The sequence below is a fragment of the Cryptomeria japonica genome, chromosome 5, assembly GCF_030272615.1.
Source record: "Cryptomeria japonica chromosome 5, Sugi_1.0, whole genome shotgun sequence".
NCBI classification, from domain to species: domain Eukaryota; kingdom Viridiplantae; phylum Streptophyta; class Pinopsida; order Cupressales; family Cupressaceae; genus Cryptomeria; species Cryptomeria japonica.
The window spans coordinates 707529877-707540482 of record NC_081409.1 but is presented as its reverse complement, the minus strand read 5'-3'; the positions used below and the strand labels follow the sequence as shown (position 1 = coordinate 707540482).

General features: G+C 33.5%; 1 protein-coding gene across 1 annotated transcript in view; it reads right to left on the bottom strand.

Annotated features, from left to right (window-relative positions):
- Nucleotides 1–708: 708 nt before the first annotated feature.
- The window catches only part of LOC131075055 (uncharacterized), a 46305-nt gene continuing 36407 nt past the window's right edge, over nucleotides 709–10606 (bottom strand). The window contains exons 2-3 of the mRNA XM_058011846.2: nucleotides 1019–1100; nucleotides 709–898 (exon numbers count right to left, since the gene is read on the bottom strand). The gene's annotated coding sequence lies outside the window, so the exon portion shown is untranslated. The remainder of the gene's footprint in view (nucleotides 899–1018; nucleotides 1101–10606) is intronic.

The window sequence follows — 10606 nt, the reverse complement described above, 5'->3', positions numbered from 1 at the left end:
CTAAAAATCATGTAAAAGGAAGGCGAATATTTGTGAATATCGGGTATTAATCATATTAATTATCAACAAGTATTCACATATATTAACTACTCGTATTAGATATACATGTTGCATCCACAAATTAGATGCAATAGGTATTTCATTATATTATAATCGTATTAACTAAAATTTCATTATATTTATTATTATTTATTAATATCACTATCAATTAGTTAACATTATAAAATAAAATAAAATAATTCTATGTGTTATATTATAATTCTATGTGAAAAAATTTGGATGATCGAAAGAGCACTACAGGTGGTGCATTCTTTCTTGGAATGCCTTTCCCCATTTTTTCAAAAAATCTTATACTTTTGTTTTGTTGATCCCTAAACAATTAATGCTTTCTTGGTTTCAACAACAAAGTGAACTGGACATTTCATTATACACTCACTTAAGGATATTTTTTAGTTGCCAACTTAAATTCCAAATATCCAAGAATAATGCAAACTACATACCATCAAAATAAAATAAGATAAAATTTTTTTAGGAAATCTCTCCATTATTGTATGTAAAAAAGCAATATATACCAATTTTGCATGTACATGTCAATTTTAATAACAGAGGAAATCTGTCAAGTTCACTATCTAAATTAGAACAATTATCTGAATAATTCAAAATTATTTTTTGAAATCTCCAATAACCCATTCACAAGATTTTCAAAACTTAAACTAAATATAGTCAGTTATCAAGCATGGATTCCCTCAACATAGACAGTATCATAAATGTTATGGTAAAGTATATCAATAGAACTGACTAATCTTCCTGTTCAAGCTTCATCATCCCCCTCATAAATTTGGGATACATAGTGATTTCTTATATCACTTAAAGTGGCTCCCTTTGCACACTGTGGACACTGTAATCAATTATATAAAAGTGTAACTACATTGAAACTGGTATGTAACATGTAATTGAATCAAACAAGACAATAAGAACATAAGTTAAATAATAAATAAAAGAATCAAATTTCACTTACCCTGGTAGAACCATCTTTTTCATTTACTATTATCCATTGTGTTATGCATAATCTACCAAAGAAATGGCCACAAGGAAGAGAACTGCAATTCCACAATTAGAAATATTAGAATTCTTTGTTATGAGCCACAAATAATAAAAGAAAATATTCCTACACAAAATGAAACATGAGAGCTGTTGTTTTCTTTTACAATTATAAAATTAGAATATCAAATAAAATAGTTCTATATGTTATATTTTAATTAGTATGCATATAAATTTTAAAAAAGGTCAGATAAGGATTATTAGAGATGTCAATTAAATTAGATGCAATTTAAAAAAAACTCCTTAAAATATAGGTCATTAAAATAATAAACAATTGTGACAACTAAATAGCAAGCACCATATTTAAGAGGGGAGATACGCTTCTTAATTAAAAAATAAAATTGTGCAACTATTCTATGCAACTAAGATTAGAAACTGTTTTCTTATATATATATATATATATATATATATATATATATATATATATATATATATATATATATATATATATATATATATATAAGAAAACAGTTTCTAATCATATTTATAATAAAAATTCTTGATATAAAAAGGAGAAAGAAAGCAATAAACATTGAGCATCTTACTTCGGTATTTTATAAAATTAGTCATTTGTTTTTTGTATTCATTAATTTGGATATTTTTCTTTATCTATTATATGCTTAATCTTTTTATCCACATTTTTCTGTGAATATACTCATCAATCTTGTATATTTAATGTTCCAAGATACTTTGTAATGCAATAAGAAGATCCATTGCCTCTTATTAACTCTATTATCATGTTGAAACTCGTTTTCAATATACCTCTAACTATATGCACTACATGTAGTGTGAGCAAGATATGTTTTTCTAACTATTATGATCATTGTCCTTGTAATTCTTTTGTACCTACAATGCTCAAGTGGATCAATAATCAATGTTGAATTTCCCAACTATACATGCATACATTGACAACACTTTGTATCCACTCCTTTAAGACTGAATCAGAGTATCTATAAATAATAACCTAGCCAAAATAACCCTGAACATAATAACCTAGCCAAAATAACCCTAGACACAATAACCCCATCATAATAACCCAAGAACAAAATAACCTAGTGTCAGAATAACCCATGGTCATTTTAAATCAAGCTAGTAAACTAGAAATGACATAACATCAATTAGAACATTAGAATTTTGATCATGTAGAAGGAACTAAACCAAGTTGAGAGAACATTTTAAATGAAGGCCATGGAAACTGCAAAAGTGAAACAATATTAAAAGCCATCATGCATATGGTTCTATCTAGAAGGGAGTGTTGTGAATGATTGCATCCCCAATGTTTGAAGTGTGGATATTTTTCCAATTCTTATGCCAAATTTTTGCTCCAATTTGCACTGTTATCTCTTCATGTGCCCAAATTAATTACCATAAATAGTCAAAAAAACTATTTATTAAACAAAATTATAGATATGATTACAAGGAACATAAACAAGCACGACAGAAGATTAAGTAACATTAATCTTTAAGATAAAAAAAGGGATTGTGAGGCAACATAGAGGCTATTTAGGTCATTTTTAGACCATATATCCATCATATACCCTAAAATAGCCTTAAAACACCTTTAATGTGTTTAAATAACCTATAAAATAGTAAATAATTACAAAAAAAGGCAATTTCATGGGAATAAGCTAATTAAGATTTATTATGAAATAAAACAAGTGAAAATGCATTATGAAGAGGCATTAATAAGATACATAAAGTGGTAGAATTAAGAGAAGTAAAGAAAGGAAGAAGGGGAGAAAAAGTAAGAGTGTGTAGAGTGATAAGAAGAGAAATCCGAATTCATAAAAGAAGATATTTTGTAATATATTTTTGTCAACATTATTTTAAAATTTTCTAGGGTTTTCTAGAAGAGTGTACAAAAATCAATACACTTTTAGGGAACCAACACATTCTTCATAATTTTTATTATATGAAATGCCTCTTCAGTTTTTAACAAGTCAAAAAACCAAAAAAATACTTAGTTTAAACGATTAGGGTAAGTGCAAGGTAATGGGTCACAAATTGGCGGAAGTCTACGCATTGGAAAACACACTCTTAGAAACGGGGCCTATTTTTAAAAAATAGGGGGCTGTATTTGCTTCGGACCCCCGAGGCAAAAAGTAATGGGGGTCGAGGCAAAACTAAACAGGCCCCCATTTTATTCTCAAACGGGGGCTCGCTTGAAAACGAAACGGGGTCCCATTTTTAAAAAACAGGCCCCCATTTTTAAATCTGATGTTACCTATTTTTTTCGAGCCCATTTTGTCATTTCTAGACAATAACAGTAATTTTAGGAACGGGCCGCCATTTTCAAAACGGGTCCTCGTTATTTAAATAACGAGCCCCCGTTTTGTAGAAGTTGATTCCACAACCCACTACTTGCCTCGAGATTAGGTCCAAGATAGGCCTGGGATGGCCACACCTGAGACATGGACCTACAAATTCAAATCTCCAAGAATGAAAGCACAAATATGAACTTCTGAAATAGTTTACGTGTCTCTAATTAGAGAGTTTTAATACAAAATTAAAACCCATTTTAGATTATACTGTCTCGATTCTAAATATGTAAATTTATTTAAAAATTGATTATTTTAACTATTTTTCATTTAATTTATACTAAATCGGGTCCATAAACTTGAAATATTAACTAATTTTGTTCATCAATCTACACAAAATTCTTTTCTATTTAAAAAAAAAAATTAAAAAATGTTAAGTTTACATCAAATTATGTGGGTTGTACACATCAAATTTTTAAAAAGATAATTACGGTCATTAAAAAATTAATTAAAAAAAAAATCCAGAAAAATGTGCTCATCAATCTTCAGTGTGTTACAAACCATTTCCCAAAATGGTTTGAGAAAATAATTTTAATTGTGTAAAAAAGTGTGGGTCGTACACATGCATGGTATGGTCCTGAAACATGCATTTTTAAAACATAGTTTTTAGAACTCCATTCAAAACGTTATTTTTTATTATGTGGGTGTTAAAATAAATTATATAATTGGAAAGTAGACTCAGAGGGATATCTTTTATATAAGTGACTTTTTCCAAGATTCAATCTCCAAGTGTTTCAAAATTTAAGCTCAAATGAGACAAAACCTGAAAAATTAGGGAAAACACTTCCACTTTTTGGCCACAAAGTGGACTCATCTTCTTGCACTGACCCATTACACATTTTCGTTTCATCGACAAGGCATCAATAAAATGATCTACCATTGTCAATAATATTTTACAAATAAAGTTTCAAGTCAATGGTATAGTAGCACACAAACAGAATTCAGTGATGTGATTAGTAGTACAGAACATAATCATGCTCCAAAACCTGAGATGAACACTATCAAACACAAAGTAAATGAAATTAAAGACATGGCATGCTCAACGCAAGATTATAAAAGAAATATTATTGTTGCTTCATGTTCTAATATTTCATCACGTAGCAGGAGCAATACCATCAACCAATGCATTATCCAAAATGATTAGAAAAAAAAGATTAAGATTTAAAACGTTGTCACCAAATCCTCAGACATCGACAAATCTTATCTTACCAATTGAATATTCAATTACCAATAGAGGGGAAAAGTTTTTTTTTCATGATAGTAATGATGAGAATCATTTTTTAATATTCACCACCACACAAAATTTGCAATTCCTGAAAGAATCTAAAAATTAGTTTTATGACGGTACATTTAAAACATTGCCAAATATTTTTCAATAGTTGTACACGATTCATGGCTTGAAAACTGATGCAATATTTCCACTCATTTGGTTGAACAAGCCATTCAAAATCACCAACAGTGTCATTAGAGTTGTCACTGGATTATGCTTAACCGATGACTTACCTACTTTGAAATCTATAAAAAACCAGATTTTCATAGATGCAACTAGTTTGAAGTTTGACAAGAGAGGAATGCCAATTAATGATATTCTTGAGGATGATGTAAGGTTTTATTCCATCATTATTGGGTGTAGGATTTATAGCTCCAGCATGGAGAATTCAGTATCCAGAATGCCATATATGACAGGAAAGTGCAGTGGGCCTATGGCAGGCTGGTGGTAGTGCAAATCAAAGAAGCACTCTATGGTCTTAGAGATGCTACAATCCGGAATGAAATTATTTGGGGATACTTTAAAACATTCCAAAGCATTATGCAGAGCAGAGAAAGAATCCCTAAGGAGATAATGGAGAAGTATGAAGACATAATATGCTTTATGGTTAATACAGACCAGTGTCTTATGGAAGTGGTAGAGCCTAGAACTTCATGCATCCTACCTATGGGATATGAGGTTGAAGGTCACATTCTTGATGCATATGCCCAACATTTGTTAAGAAAACCAGTGGACTCATCAGAGGAAAGGTTTGGAACCTACAAAGAGAAGAGCTTGGACTTACATAATAAGTTCAAGAAGCCTGAGATATAGAGAAAAGTTAGGAAGGGGGTTGAGAAACTGTATGAAAGCATGGGAATCACCAAGGAGGTTGTTTGGAGAGAAAGAGAAAAGAACATTCTAAAAGAAGAATAAATGGTTAAGAAGGCCAAACTGGAAGCTCCTAATCCTAAGACTAAGAATTCAAAGGATTTTGCACCCTCATCCAGTGGTCAGAAACCTGTTAGTTCACCTAATGCCCATGTTAAACCATCCGGTGAAGGGAAGAGGAAATGAGGGCAAGCAAGAGTGCTCTTTCCTGATGATGAAGAAACTAATCAGATGATGTGGTCAAGGAAATATAGAAGACTGCTAAAGTAGTCAAAGGAAAATCATCCAGTGAGGAGAAATCCAGTAAGAAGTCAGATGACTCTATTATGATTGTGAGAAAGGTTAATGAAACCATCACTAAGGAAGGTAACCTCAAACCTTTTTCTAAGTATTTTGAGTTGTTAGATGAAGTCGGAAAAAGAACTATAGAAGAAGAAACTATTGAATATCTGAATATATATAATAGAGCACTTATTGAAATAATGTTAGAGATTCTTTGGAGTTTGTATGATATTCTAGACATGAGGAAAGAATCAACCAAGATAGAAGAAGAAAAGATAAGAGAATATGTGTTACTCCAACTCTGTCCTGTGATAGAAAAAAGAGAAGTTGATAGGATTCTTGAGGAAAATAAGAAGAAATTCTGAAGCAAGAAAAGAGTAAACAAAATAATGATTGGAAAAAGTGATGAAGTTAGGAAGGAAACTAAACAAATCTTGAGAGCAATTTTGTTAGAAAATCAATATAAAGTGATACCTGATAAATTTAGGAAGATGTTGAGAAGTTTGTTCTAGAAAACCTACGCATGCCATCCCTAAGAGATGAGTCTATAGCTAAAGAACCTTCTATTCTAGAAGCAAAGTCAACTAAACTAAATCCAGATGCAGTTGAAGTTGTAGGAGAGGATAATGTTGAAACCGGTGATGCATATAAGGCTAAGAAACCTTTGGTTGATGAGAAGAAAGAAAATACTGTAAAGGATGTTGACCAAGACAAGGCAAAAGTTAAAGGTGATATTGAGGTAAGAGACAATGAGAAATCAGTGAAAGGGAAGCAGATTTATGAAGAGGATCTTGCATTCACTCAAGGTCCTATTAACCTAGCTTCTTTGTCCCATATTCAAGCGCTTAAACTAGCTACATTTTCCCAAGCCAAAGCCAGTGAGGACTTAATGAAATCTTACTCAAAGAGCAGTAAGCTAGTCACTTTGGCATCTGGTGTCTTGGAAAAACTTTTGCCTTCATTTCAGAAGGACTCATCCGACACCCCATCTGGTCATTTGAGAAGATTAATCAATTTTGTGGACAGTCACTTTCAATCATTTGAGAAATCTGTTGAAGAAAAGGTCCACAAGGAATTGCATGCTAGAAGGTTTCAGAGACTGAAGAATATGGTCACTAATGATAGAATCACTTTAGATGCTGGTATAAAAGATGTTCAGGAAGCCCTATCTAAGGGAGGACACATTTAAAAATCATGTCTCAAGCTATCCAAGTTCACTTAGAATATTGAGATAAAGATGAAAGAGCATGTGGACCAATTTGCTCAATTATCTTAATCATTTGATCCCTTATCAATCTCCCTGAGAAGCCATGAAGCTCAAGTAACATCCTTTCTTGAGAAAATTAGGAGTCTGTATTAGGAAAAAGGTGAAAATAGTTGATAAAGTTTGTGAACTTAGGAGCCTTATTACTCCTAAGATGGATATTATGCTTAGTGGATTGGAAGATGCTCAAGTTGCCATGAACTCTTCAGAGCCATCCGATCTTAGATCAGTAGAGGTACTTGCATACTTGATCACTGGGTTTATAACTATGATGGAGAGTTTTAAGAAGAGTTGGGACAACCACCTAAATTCTTTCAAGAACTCTTATGCAGACATTTTTAAATTTTTGTGATTATATCAGGTTTGTGTGTACATAGCTTTTTTGGTTTGGATTTTTGGTTTCTGGAATTCTACCTTTGTCATTGATGTCAAAGGGGGAGAGTAGATGAGTGAAAAATGTTGATCTTAGGGGAGTTTTTTCTTTTTGGAATCTGGCAGAGAAATTTTTGATTGCAGTGTACATGTTTTGGTTTTGGTCAGACACTTAGTCATTTTTCACTAAGTGTTGCCATCAATGCCAAAGGGGGAGATTGTTGGCAAGAGACACTGTAGGTATGTTGAGATGTTGTCATTGATGGAAACTAATATCATTTTTGGTATCCACACTTCATGTTTTCATCATTCTAGTAGATTGAGTGAAGATTGATTTAGTCCGGTGAGGTCCAGTAAAAAGAATAGTATATCTGATAGTATGCACAATTTTGATTGGTGAGTCATTTTGGATAAGTATTATGCCTTGTGATTTTAGAGGAAGTTTGAGGAGATGTTGTAGACACCTAAATTTGTCATGTCTAATTAAATAAATATTTTATTTATTTAATTATCTAAGCCTAATTCTTCTATTAATTAAATAAATTTTTATTTATTTAATTAATTCATTTATCCTCTTCTAGCCTTATTTCTCATTTAAATAAATACATTTATTTATTTAAATTATCCCTTTCCTAAATTAAATAAATATTTTATTTATTTAATTGTCCTACTTCTTCTATTAATTAAATAAATCTTTATTTATTTAATTAATTCATTATCTTTTTCTACACATGACACATGTCATTCATCTCTTATTTCATACACTACCTACCTCTTTCATTATTTTGGTATTTCTTATACCTACCCTCTAATCCTAGCCGACCTCTCTTTTTACACCTCTCAATCTTAACCCTCCATTTTCTATTGTGTCTTCTATTTAAGGAGATGCTTTCTTCATTATCAAACCCTAACTACTTGATCAATTGACTACACTACAATTTTACTTGCAACCACATTCCGTTCTTTGTTGAGCTCTTGTGCATACAAAAATCTGAGAGCAAGCATATCAAACAAGATCAATGGAGATAGGAAGAATGGAGATCAAAACCCTAGTGGACATGTGATGGTATAATGTTTTGTGATTTTGAGTTATTTTGCATTGTCTTAGGTTATCTTCATATGTTATGGTGGATCTTTGTTCATTGTTAGGCTAGGGTTTGGTGGTTGAATCCATTTTAGTCTTTCAATATTGTTGTTTATTGCTATCCATTTTCACCATATACATTTTGGCACGCCCGGTGGGACGCTTGTCCCTTTGCATTTAACATTTTGTTGCAGATTTTGCATTTTTGAAGTTGCAGATCGGACGATTTCGACGACATTTTAGGTTTTTTTTCCGCGTCTGCGAGTGTTCGGATCGCGTTTTTGTATTTCGGAGGCGTCTGTGATATCTTGGATCGCGTCTGTGTTTCTGTCATTTTTATTTTTGCAGGTTTCCGGAAGTCGCGTCTGTGATCCCTAATCGCGTCTGTGCACCATCTGATCGCGTCTGTAACAGAAAGAAGCGTCTGTGTTCTGTGACCGCGTCTGTGAATCACAGAACCGCGTCTGTGTCTGACAGACGCGTCTGTGTCTGGTATAACAGCGTCTGTGCATTCTGTTTTGCAAATTTTTCAAGTTTTCGATTCGGGTTTTCGGATTTTGTACTTAGGGTTTCAGATCGGGTTTATTTTCGGCTAACCTTTGCAGATCTAGCTAACCTGATTTGTGCAGCTTGCTTTGGAGGCAAATACGTTTTTGTTGAAGGCCCCTTTTCACAAAGTCTTTTGGGTTTTCTAAAATTTACCTAACTTGTGTTCTTGCAGGAAGGGGTTATTATGTGAAACAACCCAAACTACTAACAATTTTGTTGCAGGGCCTTAGCTAGGGTTTTGTAAATTTTTTTTTATTGTGTGCCTTGTTTCATAGCTTAGCAAACACTTCAATTGGTGCACTAAAATTGAACCATTGTCTTTTGTGTCTTGAGCAATAGGCTCTTTTTGTTTACTCTTTAGAGGGCCTGTCTTCCCGTGTGGTCATTAGGACTACTAGTGAGAAGAGAACGACCCAAGTGGTAGCAAAAGAAAAGCCATCTTCTTCCAAGCCACTATAATCAAATGTATTCATGGTGAAAACTATGAATAACGTGTGCTGATTAGTTCATACCGACACTATGTCTCCCCATAAACCCGTTTGATCAAATTTATTTGATCATTTGTAGGGCGTAACCCCTACCGGCTGGGAGCCTTCTGTATTTACAGAGCTGAAAGTGCCGCATGTATGGCCACACGAGCGGATGCCCTTACTAGCACCATTTTGTTTTAGATGCCCAAATCCTTCTAGTTGTTGAGGCAGGAGGTCGGACCTCTGGTAGCGGCCCACACACATACGGTTCTTAGTAGAGATACAAAGTTCGCCATGGGGAGTTTTCATGGGGACTGATGCTTGGCTGACCCGAGAAGTGAGTGCCGAGGGTGGAGCCAGTGAGGTCAAGCATCTAAGTATCCGCTCTGAATAGCGTAGCCTCGGGGGTAAAACCCCATGTGGGATCAACAATTATTGTCCTGGCCAGCCATAAGAATTGTGCTTGACTTATGATAAACATTCAAACAATCAAGACAAAACAGCAAAACATTGTGTCTTTTGTGTCTTCAAGTGTATGCAAAAACTTTTTTACATCAAACAACACACTTTTTGGAGTCTAAACAGTCTACAAACATTGGGTCATCAACACTGTGTCCTCTTGTCACGAAAAACAGTCGAAAAATCAGATTTGGTCACAGCAAAACAAATTCACAGATAGGAAAGATTGCACTAAGGTTGCAGAAACGCGTCTATGTCGGTTAAAATCGCGTCTGTGTCTGATAAACGCGTCTGTGAAGTACAGAATAGCGTCTGTGTTTTTATTACCATCTGGGTCGAATAGAGGCACGTCTGTGTCTGATAAGTGCGTCTGTGAAGTACAGAATCGCGTCTGTGTCCACAAAATTGCAAAAAATGTTACAGTCCCAGCAAACATCAACAGGAAATCTCAGAATCACGTCTGCGTCAAACATAATAGCGTCTGTGTCTTAAAACCGCGTCTGTGAAGTATACAGAGGCGTCTGTGTCAGGATTTGAAAAGTTTAACAGTCAAGCAAACAAAGAAAT